Raw genomic sequence first — 16415 nt, forward strand, 5'->3', positions numbered from 1 at the left:
TGATGTGCCCGGTTACCTGGCTGGGTTGAGAGCTGTGCAGAAAGCAGATTTGCTCATCTCTTTTCGGGCATTTCCCTGCCTTCTCAGCCTGGCTGCTCCCCCTTCCCCAGCCGCCAGCTCCTCAGCTTTTGGGGATTGTGATGCTCTCTGTCAGGACCCTTTACAGAGTCTTGCGCACTGAATCTCGTCCCGTGCTCTTCATGGCTTGCTCCCCCTGGCCTGCCTCCCCTCGCTCGCCCGGCTGGGGGGCACCTCCACCCCTCGCTCTGTGCGTCCACTTCCACCTTCTCCACCTTCAAAGCAGCTCAGTTGACAGCAGCATGTCTGCCCTTCTATTAAATAATTTAAGGGGTGGGAGACTATCATGTGATAAGACATTAGCCCTCCTGTTAATCAGCAGCCCCTCCCCCCCCGGCCGCCTTCTCCTCCATCATCCTCCAGCGGGTTCCTAACAGCTGCTTCCTAAATCTCCCGAGCCCCAGGAATTGTTCTTGAAACAATACGTCAAAACACCATTAGCGTGTAGGCTCCCTCTCCCCCCCACCCTCATGCCGCCCCCTCCTCCCAGCTCTCCTGGCCAGGACAGGCTGGCGCTAAGGCACTTTGAAGCCTCCATTTGCGTCGGGCTCGGACAGCTGGGCCTGGCTTGAATCCCCTTGGCCCTTCGGGCTAAGCCGGCATTTTAAAATAGTCCCCCTTTGCAGTGGTGACAACTGCACAATTATTTTAGACACTGTTTACGGACCCGCTGGGTAACCCGAGCTCTCGGACAATGCAATGGCATGGCAGGCAGGGTCAGTAGCGAGGACGGGTTACTGTTTCTCAACCTAATCAGCAAGCCCCTTATTTCTTATAGGGGCAGCGATGGATGCTGTGGAAATAGAGTCAGTTATAGCCCTTAAGAAGCCACTAAGTCTAAAGAATATAAAGGCACAGTGCTCCGTTTGCCCACCACCCTCTTTTTAAAGGCCTAGTGCTCCCTACCCTGACACACAGCATCTCTCTTTATGCAACTTAAAAAACACATAATTCACTGTTTAAATTCCATCAACGTGCAAAGCTCAGGCAGTGCCCGGAGACATGTGTGCTGACTGGAAAATAAACAAATAATATAAATTTTGGGCCCAGTTGAGTAGGCAAAACTCCCATTGACTTGGTGGTGGACAGGGCTGGTGCAACCCATTAGACGACCGAGGCGGTCACCTAGGGCACTAACATTTGGGGGGCCGCGACCGCGGCGGCCGGATCTTCAGCTGCCCCGGTTGTCGGCGGTATTTCGGGGGCGGGACCTTCCGCCACCTAGGGCGGCAAAAAAGCTGGCGGCGCTCCTGGTGGTGGATTGGATCTGGGTTTTGTTAAGTTGCTGCATCCTGGCTCTTTGGATCCTGTGCAGAGGCTGATGCTGAAAAGTTTGCATCTGAATCATAATTTCCATCAGAGGACAGTCTGGTTGAGTCCTTCACAGAGCCCATGCTGCTAAATCTGGCCGTAGCATAAATTTCTCCAAAGGAAAGTTTGGATCTGATGTTCTGGTTCTGGCTTATCCGTATCAGGCACCTGAATATCCCAGCATTCAAGGAAATGCACATGATGTTCGGGTGTATTTAGACCATGGGCATTTTCATTCTTACACATATAGAAGAATTAGAACTTCATGTAGAAGCCTTTGTTTAAACAAAATAGCATTGTATGTGAGAAATAGGAAGAAGGAAGCATATATAATAAACCATATAGCTGTGGGGAGTGATCTGGTATTTGTTTAAGAAGAGGGACGCCCTAATGGTATCACAGAAGCAGGGGGTCAGGTGTTTTATAGAGGATGTAGCTCCCTACTAGAAGCCAAAGGCCTAAATTGGATAGAACTCTGCTACATCGTACTTTGTGGATAGATGTCATTGTTCATCTAGCCAGTCCCTGGCTGGATAATGATATGCTGATGTCCAGCAAACAGCAACCCCTCTCTCTGTGCCACCAGTAATGCAGCATATGCGATCCTGCGTTACAGCAGGTTAAAAGCTGTTAATATTTCCAAAGGCCCTGCTGCTGCAAGCACTAATGTGGTGTGTGGCACCTGGTGTAACCGTGTTGCCTTCAACACAAGTGTGAGCAGAATCTTGTGTAGGCACGGTGAAGGTTAAGTGCTATGTGAATGCCTCCAGCACTGAGGAGTCATAAGTCTCGAGCAGAGCTGGTTGGAACATTTTCAACCAAATTACTTGATGCTGAAGCTGGCATATTTTGTGGAGATGTATCAGCTTTGATGAACTTTTCACCGGGAAGGTTTCTGGCGGAGAGACATTCTCTCACACTCTATAGCCCACTGGACAGGGATGTGGGGAATCCAGCTGCAAGTCTCTGCCCTGCTGGGTTCAGTGATCTGGGATGAAAAACACTGCTCTGAATCAGGCAGAGCACAGATTTGCAGCTGTGTCCCCCACATCCCACGCCAGTGCCCTAACCACCAGGCTATACAGACACAGAAGCCTCCCTACATCAAACAGAGCAGGCGTTGAGCTGAAAACAGACATTTCGACACAACTCCATTTTTATGACAACATTCCAAAGGTTTTGGTTTCATTCCAATGCGGAACAAAAACAAAATTTCAAAATCTCAAAAGTTGGCACAAAACAGAACTGAGGTCCTCTGGTTAGGCTTGTCTCAAGCCTCCTGCTCATCGGTTCCCTTACTCTCACAAGCATGGGGAAGAAAATGAATGGGACATGGGCAAATAATGGATCTTTCTAAAGAGACATGCTTATGCCTGATACTCACTGAGCTCATGCGGTACTTACTTGCCTCCCATGCATACCGCATGCCCGCTCTGCCAAGCAGAAGTGACGGGGAGCTCTCACGCATACACAATCCGACTCCCTTGCTCAGCACTTTATAACCTCACTTTTGTATGTGCAACCCTCCCCCATGGTGACGGGCAGCAGCTAGTTTAAATATAACCTCGTCCAACATGTGTGAACGAAAGAGGTTTGGAACCGGTGGAATCGTCATTATCCATCCTAGCTCAATAGCAGGTGACCTTTCCCCAGAACATGGAGAGAGCAGGATAAACCCATTGCGAATGCAGTAATATGATGGTCTAACGCAGGGAGCTGTGCAGATTGTGTATGTGTGGGTGGCGGGTGCGGGGAGTCAGTTTCTCTTCTGGAAGGTGGATGAGGAATGTTTATTCACTGTCACTCCTGAATGCACCTCAGAAGCCACATCATAGCTTCTCTTTTCGTCCCTCAGTCACCTTAGGTACCAGCCAGGTGCTCCTCTTTCTTCCAGCTCCAGGCCCACCATGCCACGTTCTACGGGGAGAACATGAGGGTAGGAGTTTTGCCCATGTCTCCTGGTCATCTTTAGGGGGAAATGCCCCAGCTCCTTCATAACAGTAAACCCTGTGCCTCTGACATCAGCAAGATCAGCTCAAAATGCTTCCTAGGTGTCTCCTTGTAATCCTGGCAGCCTTGCTCAGGTGGGAAACTGACTGACTGGCCGCTTCTGGACCTGGGCTGGGACAGGAGACTGGGAAGCAGGAATCTTGACATGAATCCCAACTTGGTTGCAGACTCACTGTGTGATGCTGGGTAAATTGCTTCCTCGCCTTGTGCCTCAGTTTCCCTCTTAGTAAAATGGGGACAGTAATGACCACATCCCAGGCAATGTGGAGTGAGGGCAGCAGGTGGGGAGGAAAGTAGTGTTTCTAAAACTCCCTGGGTTGAAAGGCAGCTGTAAGTGAATAGTGTTCAAGGAGAGACATATTGCTCACAACTTCAGTAGGAAAAATTATCTGAAAGGGGCTTTTCATAGGAATAACTGGCCAGATTCCGAGCTCAGACCAGTGGTAAACCCAGAGTAGCTAAGATCAGGCTCTAGCCCCAATATCTGTCTATTCCCCAGCCCCAATATTCACATCACCAGCACCAGCCCATTGTGATGCTGATAGCCTACTTTGATGTCACAGACGGGTAGGGTATTTTTGTAACCCCACAGCACCATCTAGTGTTCGTAACTTGGCATTAACATAGCTAAATTCACTTTCAATCCCACCAACCCACACATGCTCTCCTCCAATCACAGACTGCAAATACACCCTCAGCTCAAATCGGTGTGTTAAAGTGCTCTGAAGAGCTGACCGCTGACTAGACAGCTGGCTTTGGGAGCAACAACCCAAGGCAGATGAAATAAGCTGCTTTTTCTTACCCCTTCTAGGAGGGTGGTGAAGCACTGGAATAGGTTCCCTAGGGAGGTGGTGGAATCTCCTTCCTTAGAGGTTTTTAAGGTCAGGCTTGACAAAGCCCTGGCTGGGGTAATTTAGTTGGGGATTGGTCCTGCTTTGAGCAGGGGGTTGGACTAGATGACCTCCTGAGGTCCCTTCCAATCCTGATATTCTATAGAGGGATAGCTCAGTGGTTTGAGCAATGGCCTGCTAAACCCAGGGTTATGAGTTCAATCCTTAAGGGGGCCATTTAGGGATCTGGGGCAAAAAATTGGTCCTGCTAGTGAAGGCAGGGGCCTGAACTTGATGACCTTTCAAGGTCCCTTCCAGTTCTATAGGATAGGTATAGGGTCTGCTGTGCCACAGCCCTAGAATAGCATGTTCATTTATTTGTTGGCATCATCTTGCCCCACATGATAAGAAGGGGCGGGAGTTCAGATTAGATTCCACCAAGAGGGAATGAAGATACTAACTGGCAGTAGGAAGCTAGGAAGACAGGGAAAGCATCTGAAAGCAAGAGAGAGAGAGAAAATCCACATCCACATCACCCCCCCAAAATAACAAAAGACTTCAGGAGAGGGGCACATGAAAAACTCACAACTTTCCCTTCTTACAGCCACTTTCATTCCAGGAAGGGTTAGGAACTAAATTTGTAATACAGGTTGTTTATGAAGGGTCACATCCTTTGGGATCTGCAAACTTCCAGACAAACTTTGCCTTCTTTGTAAGCCAAGGTCCTGCCAAACTGCAAGAACCGGAACGCATAATGGGATTATGAAACAGACATTCCTCTTCCTTGCCACAGAGCTGTGCCCTGGCTCCACTCATTGCTTTGCCGAGAACCAGGACCGGCTCTAGGCACCAGCAAACCAAGCCCGTGCTTGGGGTGGCACAATTCCAGGGGCAGCATTCCAGGTGGGGTTTTTTTTTGCTTCGGCAGTTGCGCTTTTGTCTTTTGCTTGGGGCGACAAAACACCTAGAGCCGGCCCTGCCGAGAACCACTGCTGAGAGTGTAGGGGTGGGAATGCCGGCCTGTAGGAAAGGGCAGGGAGACCAAAAACCACAACCCAGGGGGGTTTGTCCTTCCTAGCTTTCGAACCCAAGCTCATTTATCCAGCAAAAGGATTGGAACTTTTCCATTTGGTACCCAGTAATAAATAAATAAATACAATTAAAACAAAGCACTTTGCCCTGTGGTAGAACCTTCTAGCTGGGAGTATTAAGCTACCTCCTAGGGGCTGTGAAGTTTGACTGATGTTTAGGGACTGAGTTACTCAGCTGGAAAGTGCAGCAAGCTTACAAAGTAGTATCTCATTAGCATAGTCACGCCTATGCAAGTACCATACCACCTACCACTTCTCTGTACCCAGCAAGATTACCTCTTCCAATGAGGCCTCGATCTTACTGGGGACTTAGGCGGTAGGACAATACAAATACCCACTAATCAGACTCACAGAAGAATCTCATTGTTTAACATGCATATTTATACACCTCTACCTCGATATAATGTGACCTGATATAACACGAATTCGGATATAATGCGGTAAAGCAGTGCTCCGGGGGGCGGGGCTGCACACTCCGGTGGATCAAAGCAAGTTCAGTATAACGCGGTTTCACCTATAACGTGGTAAGATTTTTTGGCTCCCGAGAACAGCATTATATCGAGGTAGAGGTGTAGCAAGTGACTAGGTAAACTCACAACCCTCATTCGAGCTGTGCAAAGGAAAAAATCACCAGCAAAATAAAAAACATTTTAACCCAATTTGCAAAAAGCAAATGACTGAGTGTTTTCGTGTTTAAATGTTCACTCAGGTAGAAGGCTGTTTTCCTCCCCCCTCTGCTCCCTAGTAGAAAGATGACGCAAGGCCCAGATCATAAAGAAACACACTCCTCTTCCTTTTGGGGGGGACAAATATAGATCCCAGAAGGGCAAGCATTGAGCCCAGCCCTGGTAGCCAAGAGGGATCCTCAACCCTGCTCCAGCTTTTCTACACAATGTAAAAGGGGCAGAGTGACATAAAGAGACGTTAAAAGCCCTGTATCCATCCGGGATAGGATTCTCCCAGTCCAGGCACCCTGCAGGACAGCCATAAGACTGGCTCCCAAGGGCCTCTCACTAGGGCCTCTACAGGGGGTGTACGTTGCAAAGATTCCAGGCAGTGCTGCAGCCCATAGGGCAGGCCAAGGAGGCTTGTGTAATTTAAGACTGAGCTGTCTAAATAGGCTACACAGGTGGCTTAAAGCCATCTTATGCCCCCATGAGCTGGGCGTTCTGGGCGTCACCTCTGCCAGGGTACGTCTACACTGCCATTTAAAACCCAGTTTTACAGACTTAGGCTTATGCAACAGTGCTAGAATCAGCAGTGTAGATGTTGGGGCTTGGGCTGCAGCATAGGCTCTGAAACTCACTCCCCAGGCTTCAGTGCCCAGTGTCTATATTACTGTTTTTAGTGCCATAGTGTAACCCTTCTGCCCATCTAAGTTGGCAGCAACAAGGGCCGGGTTCTGTATCTAGGGGTTCCGTTTCAATAACGCAATGCAAAACCGGCTCGAGCCCCCACCCAGTGACCTGGGACAATTACATACCACCCCCTGGGCACCTCTAAGAGGCAATACTTCCCCTCTCGCAAGCACGGAGTCTGAGTGTAACAGAAAATGTTTAATAACATGAGGTAAACAACATCAGCATTAAATGGAAAAAACACCACAACTAGAGTTTTTAGACCAAACCATGAGCGAAGACCCACCCCAGCAAATTGGGCCGTGTCCTCTCCCGTTGGTTCTTGAAACCAGCGACCCAAGAATCACCAAAGTCCCAAAAGTCCACCAATCCCAAAGTCTCTTGGGTCCAGCAACCCAAGAATCACAAAAGTCCCAAAAGTCCGACAACCCCCCAAAGTCTCTGTCCATGATCAGTGCAGCCCCAGAGTTCCAGGGGGGGGGGGGGTGAGCAGGGTGTTAAGGGGCACCTTACGTGATCCGAGGCCAACCGGCTGCTTCTCCGTGGGGTTCCACTGCAGCCTTCACCACGAACTGCTCCACTCCACCCGCAGTCCCACGAACTGCTCTGGCAGCTGCTCCGCTCCGCTCCGCTCCGCTCCGCTCACCGACCTGTGAGCCGCTCCGCTCACCGACCTGTGAGCCGCTCCGCTCCGCTCACCGACCTGTGAGCTGCACCGCTCCGCTCACCGACCTGTGAGCCGCTCCGCTCCGCTCCGCTCACTCTAAGCTAAGTTAGCTTAGCTATAGCTTCAGGCTCCCCCACTAGTTAACACAGCCTCAGTGATCTCAGCTCTTAAATAGCTTTAGCTCTTTTGTGATTTCAGCTCTTAGTGATTTCAGCTAGTAGTAGGGGAGCCCCAGTGCTGGTGCACTATTGGCCCAAAGCGAACTCAGCTCAGCAGTCTGTAACTAGACTCCTAAGGGAATCAAAGTTAGCTCTGACATTCAACAGTGGAGAGAGGAGGTAGTGCAATTGGTGTTTCAACCCCCTTGGGGAGGGGGCCCACACCATCAGGTACAAATACCTGTCCCCATCCTCTCTCAATTCACTGGGTTTTGTAACCCATGCCCCTTGACAAGCAAATGCTACTTAGGTAATGGTGAATGACTCACTCAGTCCTTCTGTCATACAACAGTTCCACTGGCCTTGATTCACAGAATCAGGGTAACAAAACTTTATTCTTCCTGCCCCAATAACAGAGAAACTGGGGATCCCACACCAGCCAAAGTAACCACTTTGAGTTGCTGTGGTTTCATGCCAGGCGAGTGGGTGTGCCTATGCAAACAAGATCAGCCCCTGGAGTTCTTTTCCACCCTCGCCATAATTCACCACCAGATGTCAGGGTAGAGCTCATCCTGACTCTGCTTACATCCTCCCCCCAGCCGAAAATTTGTCGTCCCGACAAATCATACTCCCTATTATAACAACTCACTGGTTCCCTCCAAAGGGCCTCAGATAGCCCACTCTAGCTTCCACAAGCCTGTGTGCTAAACATATTGGTTCCTCACTAGTTACCCCAGGTGCATCATAAGTCAACCGTTTTACTGGTCTTATTACCCTGTCTCGTCTATTGAGAATCTCTGTTGCCGTGGTGGGCGGGACAGCCTCTTGACCGATGGATGGAGAGGTTTCCTTTGAGGGTCCCTCGGCTACTGGCATAGGCCCCTGCATTTCTAGTTCTAACAGTGGAGGGTCCAAGGTGCCCAGGACATCCTCCACCTGTATGTCTCCACTGTCCAATAACCTGGGTGTGTCATCACATGGGGGTCCCACCAGTGGCTCAGGGGTGTCAGGAATGGGCCTAAATACTTCTGCCATGGGGTTTAGGGTGGAAGAAGAGGAGCTCTCTGTTGATTCAGCCGATCGAGACTGAAATCTTGTCTCCATCCCAGGGTACACCATGGTTGTGTCTTCCTCCTCAGACTCACTCTCAGATGTGCTGCATGGGGGTAGGTTAGCTGCAGGGGGCTGGCTGTCCACGTTGGAGGGCGGCTTTGGTCCAGCACCTTCGTTCTGCCCAGTTGCCCTGTTGTGGCCCATCTCATACGGGGTGCCTACCAATTCCCCCACAGGGAGCAAAAGGTTTCTATGCACTGTCTTTGTCTGCCCTGGACCCTCTTCAGGTTTGATCTTGTAGACCGGCAGGTCTCCTAGCTTTTCCATCACCAAGTAAGGTATTGCCTTCCATCTGTCGGCTATCTTGTGTTTGCCAGCAATACCCAAATTTCGCAGCAGAACTCTGTCCCCCGGCTGGAGTTCTTGCAGACGTACCCTAGCATCATATCGATGTTTGTTGCGGTCGGCGTTCTTCCGAGCCGCAGATGTAGCTAAGTGATAAGCATCCCGCAGCTTTTCTCTCAGTCGGGATACATATTGCTGATGAGTTTCATAGCTATCTCCATCCTCTGATACACCAAAGCACAGGTCTATGGGTAATCTTGGTTCTCGTCCAAACATTAAGAGATATGGGGTGACTCCTGTAGCATCATTCTTTGTGGCATTGTAGGCGTGCACCAGATATGCAACATGTTGGCTCCAGGTTGCTTTCTGCTCTGGTCGCAAAGTCCCCAACATATCTAACAGGGTTCGGTTGAACCTCTCTGGCTGAGGATCACCTTGCGGGTGATAAGGCGTTGTTCTAGACTTCTTAATTCCCGCTATCCTCAGCACCTCCTTCAGAAGATGACTCTCAAAGTCCCGCCCCTGATCCGAGTGTATCCGGGCTGGAAATCCATAAACTGAGAAATATTTCTCCCACAGAACTCGAGCAACCGTGGTGGCCCTCTGATCACGCGTGGGATATGCCTGCGCATATCGTGTATAATGGTCAGTCACTACTAGAATGTTCCCAATATTCCTCTTGTCTACTTCTAAAGACAAGAAATCGATGCATACCAGTTCCAAAGGTTTGGTGCTGGTGATGTTCTTGAGATATGCAGCCCTCGTGGGCAGAGTTTTCCTTTGAACACATCGAGCGCAGGTCTCACATTTCCTGCGAACATCTTCAGCCATCCGAGGCCAATAGAATCTACTACGAAGAAGTTCCAGGGTCCTCTCCATCCCTAAATGTCCAAAGTCATCATGCAGGGCCCTCATGGCCAGGGCTCTGTACTCTTTTGGCAGCACTAGCTGTGCTCGTTGCTTTTGTAAAGGGTCTGTGGTCACTCGATGTAGCACTCCCTGAATCAGTTTTAGTTTGGTCCATTCTCTCAATAGTAGTTTACCCTCCGGGTTAGGTGGGACAACCACAGCTGGGCTTCGCCCCTCCCTTTTGGCAAGTAGTGTATCACGAATGCCAATATCTTGCAGCTGGGCTTCCTGCCAGTCAGCCGCATTGAGCATGGGCAAAGGAGATTGGTCCAACGCAATATAGTTCACTGAAGCAGAAGGCACGCATTCAGGGGGCAGGCCCAAAGCTTCTGCAGCACATCCATGAAGACTCTCATGGGACTCTGGCTCCCGGCGACTCACACTGCAAATAGCCCTCACTCCATCTGTGGGTATCACAGCAACTCCTGGTGCCTGTGGACGCCTGGACAATGCATCTGCATCTACATTGCTTCTCCCTGATCGGTAGTGAATGCTGAAGTCATAGCTAGCCAAAGCGGCCACCCATCTTTGCCCTGTAGCATCCAGCTTAGCACTTGTTAACACATAGGTCAGTGGGTTGTTGTCTGTCCACACCTGGAACTGAGCACCATATAAGTAGTCTCGAAATTTCTCAGTGATGGCCCATTTCAAGGCCAAGAACTCCAGCTTGTGGGTGGGATAGCGAGTTTCACTATCAGACAGTCCTCGGCTGGCAAAGGCTACAGGTTTACGTCTTCCTTCCACTTCCTGGTACAGTACTGCTCCCAGACCCTCCAAACTGGCATCAGTATGCAGGATAAATGGCTTGCTTGGGTCAGCAAAGACTAGGACTGGAGCATGAGTTAGGCAAGTAATGATTTCTCGAAAAGCCCTTTCACATCTCTCATCCCACCGTGGCCCAAATGGTTCGAAGGGGCCATAGTGTCTCTGCACAGGAGGCTTTGGGGACCTTCCCTTATTCTTGGTCTTAGATTTGTTCCTGCTGGACTGGTATCCCCTGGTAAGATCATTCAGAGGTTTTACAATCGTAGCATAGTTTTTCACAAATCTGCGATAGTAGCCACTAAACCCAAGAAAGGTCTTGAGTTCTCTGTAGTTACTTGGACATGGCCATGTAGTGAGGGCTTCTATTTTATCGGGATCAGTACTCACACCCTCTTGGGACACGATGTGACCCACATACTTCACTGAGGTCCTGCAGAACTGGCATTTGTCAATTGAAAGCTTCAAACCATAATCCTCTAACCTATCAAGCACTTTAAGAAGTCTTTCTTCATGCTCCTCCAAGGTTCTTCCAAACACTATCAGGTCATCCAAATAAACTAACACTTGCAGTAAATTCATGTCTCCCACAACTTTCTCCATAAGACGTTGAAATGTGGCAGGTGCTCCAGAGATCCCTTGGGGCATGCGTTCAAACTGATAAAACCCTAATGGGCAGATGAAGGCTGTCTTCTCCTTATCTGCTTCACCCAGAGGGATCTGGTAGTATCCACTCCGAAGATCCAACACAGAGAACCACTGGCTTCCCAGCAAACAGTCTAAGGCATCTTGGACTCGAGGCATTGTGTACTGGTCAACCACAGTACGCCGGTTTAGGGTGCGGTAGTCAATACACATCCGGATTTTCCCATTCTTTTTACGGACCACCACAATGGGTGAGGCATATGGGCTGCGGGACTCTGTAATGATGCCATTCGCAGCCAGCTCCTGAAGATGTTGTCGCACATCTTCCATCTCGGAGAGGGCAATCCTCCTAGATCTCTCCCTGAAAGGTCGAGAGTCATGTAGTCTGATGTTGTGCTCTACTCCTTTTGCACATCCCACATCCCACTCATGCAATGAGAACACCTTGGATCTTTCACAAAGTTTCCTCCTCAGGCGATCTTTCCACTCCTCGGACAACGGTGAATCTCCAAAGTCAAACTTTGCAGGGTCTATTGGCGGAACTTGAGTCTCACACTGGGGTTTTACAATTGATTCAGGCTCAAAGAGATCCGCTATCTTTTGTCCTTGCTTCACAACAACATCTCGACTTGTTTCATTAGCAATCAGTATAATCACCTTTTCCTGGGCTTCAGCAGGTAGGGTTATGACTCCACTGGGGACCAGCACTCCTTCCGGGAGCTCTCCTTCAACCGGCTGCTCTACCATTGCTAATGCCCCTTTACTGCCTTTCAGCCGAGTACTCATGACAAGCACTTCTTGCTCCGTCCTTGCGGGCACTACTAACGGGGTTGTGCCCATGTACTTCAGCGCCCCAATCGGTAGCTCAGATGTCTCCTTTTTAGCACCCTCAATCTTCCTATAGGCTTCAGCACAAAGCGTATGGATCATCAGGGTATTCAGGTACTGGTCCCCAGCCCGTCGTCTGCAGTAATCCGCGAGCACCTTGAAGAGACTGGAGTTGGTCCCTATCAGCACAGACACATCAGAGGTCCCTTTAGGGTCAGGGCATATTAATGCAGCTGTGTCCACCTCTTCTCTTACCCCAGCAACCTCCTCTGGGAATTCCAGGTGCACTATGACATACCCTTGGTAGGGGTATTCATCCATGCTGAGGCCACACAGACCAACGCCAGTCAGTGGCTGTATAGGCAGGTGCCTAAGCATTTGTTGGTAGAATGACTGAAATATAATAGTCACTTGAGATCCAGTGTCAAGCACGGCTTTACACTCCACCCCTTCAATCTTCACCATGACCTCTGCTCGAGGCCCTATCAGTCCTGCGGGGATCCCAGCTGGACAGTCTTTTCTGGGGGAATCTTCAAATCCTGCAGGCCTGGGTGGTCCCCGTCCCCGGACTCTCTGGCAGCTACCGGATCTCTCCCAACTGATCCTCAGCTTTCCATACACTAAGGAGGGGTTTTCTTCATTATGGCACTTGGCAGCACTGTGTCCATCTTGACCACATCGGTAGCAGAAGAATTGTCCTTTCCCTCTTCGCCCAGATGGGATGGTGGCTCTAAATGCTGACTTCTCCATCGCCACGGTCAGAGGCTCCTTATTCCCGGAAGTCTTAGCTTGGTCAATGGTGCTTTGCAGTTCAGCTATCCGTTCTGTCAGGACCTGCACTTGTTGGGCAAGTTCCTCTGTGGTGCTCACCATCCGTACACTGGCCATTTGCAGTGGTGTTCTGCCGGCTGGCTCCAATGTTTGGGCTTCCCAAAACTCGCTGGCAGCCTGCCTTTCTTCCTCTTCTCTGACCTCCTTTATCAGCTGGGAATAACTTGGGGGATGTTCCCGTCGTTCTCTTAGCCGGAGATGGAGTAGAATCGAGTTCTGATATTGAGCTCCTCTTACAATTTGAGCCAGTCTGGTCCGATCCATCTGTTCAGCAGTCACTGCACCCCTCATGACAGCTCTCTGAAGCAGTCTTTCCAGCCTCTGTATATAGGCTGAAATCTTCTCGCCAATTTGCTGTCGGGAATTAAGGAACTTACAGTAACTGTCTTCAGGGCCCTCTACACTCCCAAAGGTATGATCAAGGGCCTCTAGGCAGTCCTTCACACTGGCCCCAGGGTCAATGAGCTTCAGGGTGCGAATCACATCTAATGCTGGGCCACTAAGGCTCTCTATCAGACATCTTCGCTTTTCTGCATCAGGTACGGCCCACTCCTGCAGCATTTCAGTGGTATGCTCCAACCAGGGTTCAAACTCCTCTGCCCCAGCAAATAACCTTAACTCACGACAAGAGTTTGACCTAGCATGGGACAACACAACCTTTTCCAATATTTGCCCCAGTGCTTTTGTCCAATCATTGGCTGAGGCTGTGGCCCCTGAGCTAGAGGCTGCAGGGCCGGGGCCCAACAAACCCGACATATTAGCCATTATACAAACAGTAATTTCCTCAAAATATAACCACAATTGTTTCCCAATGCAGGGGAACACTCAACAGGTGCTTGCGAGGGGTACTGACCCAGGGGATCCCGGACGAGCCCCCAAAAATGTAACCCTTCTGCCCATCTAAGTTGGCAGCAACAAGGGCCGGGTTCTGTATCTAGGGGTTCCGTTTCAATAACGCAATGCAAAACCGGCTCGAGCCCCCACCCAGTGACCTGGGACAATTACATACCACCCCCTGGGCACCTCTAAGAGGCAATACTTCCCCTCTCGCAAGCACGGAGTCTGAGTGTAACAGAAAATGTTTAATAACATGAGGTAAACAACATCAGCATTAAATGGAAAAAACACCACAACTAGAGTTTTTAGACCAAACCATGAGCGAAGACCCACCCCAGCAAATTGGGCCGTGTCCTCTCCCGTTGGTTCTTGAAACCAGCGACCCAAGAATCACCAAAGTCCCAAAAGTCCACCAATCCCAAAGTCTCTTGGGTCCAGCAACCCAAGAATCACAAAAGTCCCAAAAGTCCGACAACCCCCCAAAGTCTCTGTCCATGATCAGTGCAGCCCCAGAGTTCCAGGGGGGGGGGGGTGAGCAGGGTGTTAAGGGGCACCTTACGTGATCCGAGGCCAACCGGCTGCTTCTCCGTGGGGTTCCACTGCAGCCTTCACCACGAACTGCTCCACTCCACCCGCAGTCCCACGAACTGCTCTGGCAGCTGCTCCGCTCCGCTCCGCTCCGCTCACCGACCTGTGAGCCGCTCCGCTCACCGACCTGTGAGCCGCTCCGCTCCGCTCACCGACCTGTGAGCTGCACCGCTCCGCTCACCAACCTGTGAGCCGCTCCGCTCCGCTCCGCTCACTCTAAGCTAAGTTAGCTTAGCTATAGCTTCAGGCTCCCCCACTAGTTAACACAGCCTCAGTGATCTCAGCTCTTAAATAGCTTTAGCTCTTTTGTGATTTCAGCTCTTAGTGATTTCAGCTAGTAGTAGGGGAGCCCCAGTGCTGGTGCACTATTGGCCCAAAGCGAACTCAGCTCAGCAGTCTGTAACTAGACTCCTAAGGGAATCAAAGTTAGCTCTGACATTCAACAGTGGAGAGAGGAGGTAGTGCAATTGGTGTTTCAACCCCCTTGGGGAGGGGGCCCACACCATCAGGTACAAATACCTGTCCCCATCCTCTCTCAATTCACTGGGTTTTGTAACCCATGCCCCTTGACAAGCAAATGCTACTTAGGTAATGGTGAATGACTCACTCAGTCCTTCTGTCATACAACAGTTCCACTGGCCTTGATTCACAGAATCAGGGTAACAAAACTTTATTCTTCCTGCCCCAATAACAGAGAAACTGGGGATCCCACACCAGCCAAAGTAACCACTTTGAGTTGCTGTGGTTTCATGCCAGGCGAGTGGGTGTGCCTATGCAAACAAGATCAGCCCCTGGAGTTCTTTTCCACCCTCGCCATAATTCACCACCAGATGTCAGGGTAGAGCTCATCCTGACTCTGCTTACAATAGCATAACCCCAAGTCTGTAGACCCAGGCTCTGAGACTCTTTGTGTGGGTTTTTAAATCACAGTTGTCGACATAGAGTCAAAGGCCCAGCACAGAATCTCACCTCTGGTTTCTATCAGGTCCAAGTCACACATCCAAACATCCTGGGTCAGGCTCCCCACCCCAGATTCATGGGATTGGCTTAAAAATCTTGAGATTTTAAAAGGAATTCACATTTGGAGTGCTCTTTATTTGCCTGTTGTGGTTATGAGGCGTTAGGTTTGCATGTTTTCAAAGCTTTTCTCTGCAACAGCTAGAAGCTTATGTTTTTGGTTTTTCTTTTTTTTTTTTAAAGAGAGAAAGAAAGAAAAGAGAGATTCTTGCAGTCACCTGACTCCAGGAACTGGGATTTTTAAAAAAGGCACCGAATATTGGGAGACTCAGTCTAAGACAGTCGGAACTGGCACCACCACAAGACTCTGAAGAAAATTGTTTTCCTTTCCTATTTAGCTTGTGTGATTTTCCCATGAGACAAATACAAAGCTTCAGATGAAGTATCTAGACTGCAAGATCTTTATGCGTGAGACCATCTTTTTGTTCTGTATTTGTACAGCACTTAGCACAAAGGGGTCCTGAGCCATGAGTGGGAATTGTAGGCGCTCCCACAATACAAATAATAGCAAAACTGGAACTCTGCAACGCTCTAACCTATACATAGAGAATTCTAAGCCTCATATCCCTGATACTTAGTATAAGACTCTAACATCAGTAGACACGAGCCATGAGCAGCTGTGAACAGAGAAATCTAGATACTAGCCACTGAGCAGGTTTAATTTAACTTTCTGTTGGAGATAAGAGCCCTGAATGAGACAGTGACTTTGATATGCCCTCTCGCTTTGGATTTTTAATTGGTCTATCAAAAATATTAATGGACCATCTGGAAACATTGTAAACACTTTTACAGATTGATACAGAGCAGAGTATGTTTAAAATGAATTCTCTGCCCAACTGCTCTTCAACAAAGCTTGGCTTTGCAGACCTCGCAAAGATGCTTGAGGATTTTCAGGCCACCCCATCAGTCACTTAAGGTTCTTAGTCTCATCCATAGAGACCTTGGGAGGCCCGAGATCTTGGGAACTGTCTTGTAGAGTCAGAATGTCATTTTTCAACTGTACTCATCCTAAAGGAAAGGACAAGGTTTCCACAGCACTGGGAGAAAATGGATGTCATTTTGGTTCCCACTGGTTAAAATATAGTAAAGAATTTTTG

The sequence above is a fragment of the Chrysemys picta genome, chromosome 16 (genome assembly GCF_011386835.1).
Source record: "Chrysemys picta bellii isolate R12L10 chromosome 16, ASM1138683v2, whole genome shotgun sequence".
Classification (NCBI taxonomy): domain Eukaryota; kingdom Metazoa; phylum Chordata; order Testudines; family Emydidae; genus Chrysemys; species Chrysemys picta.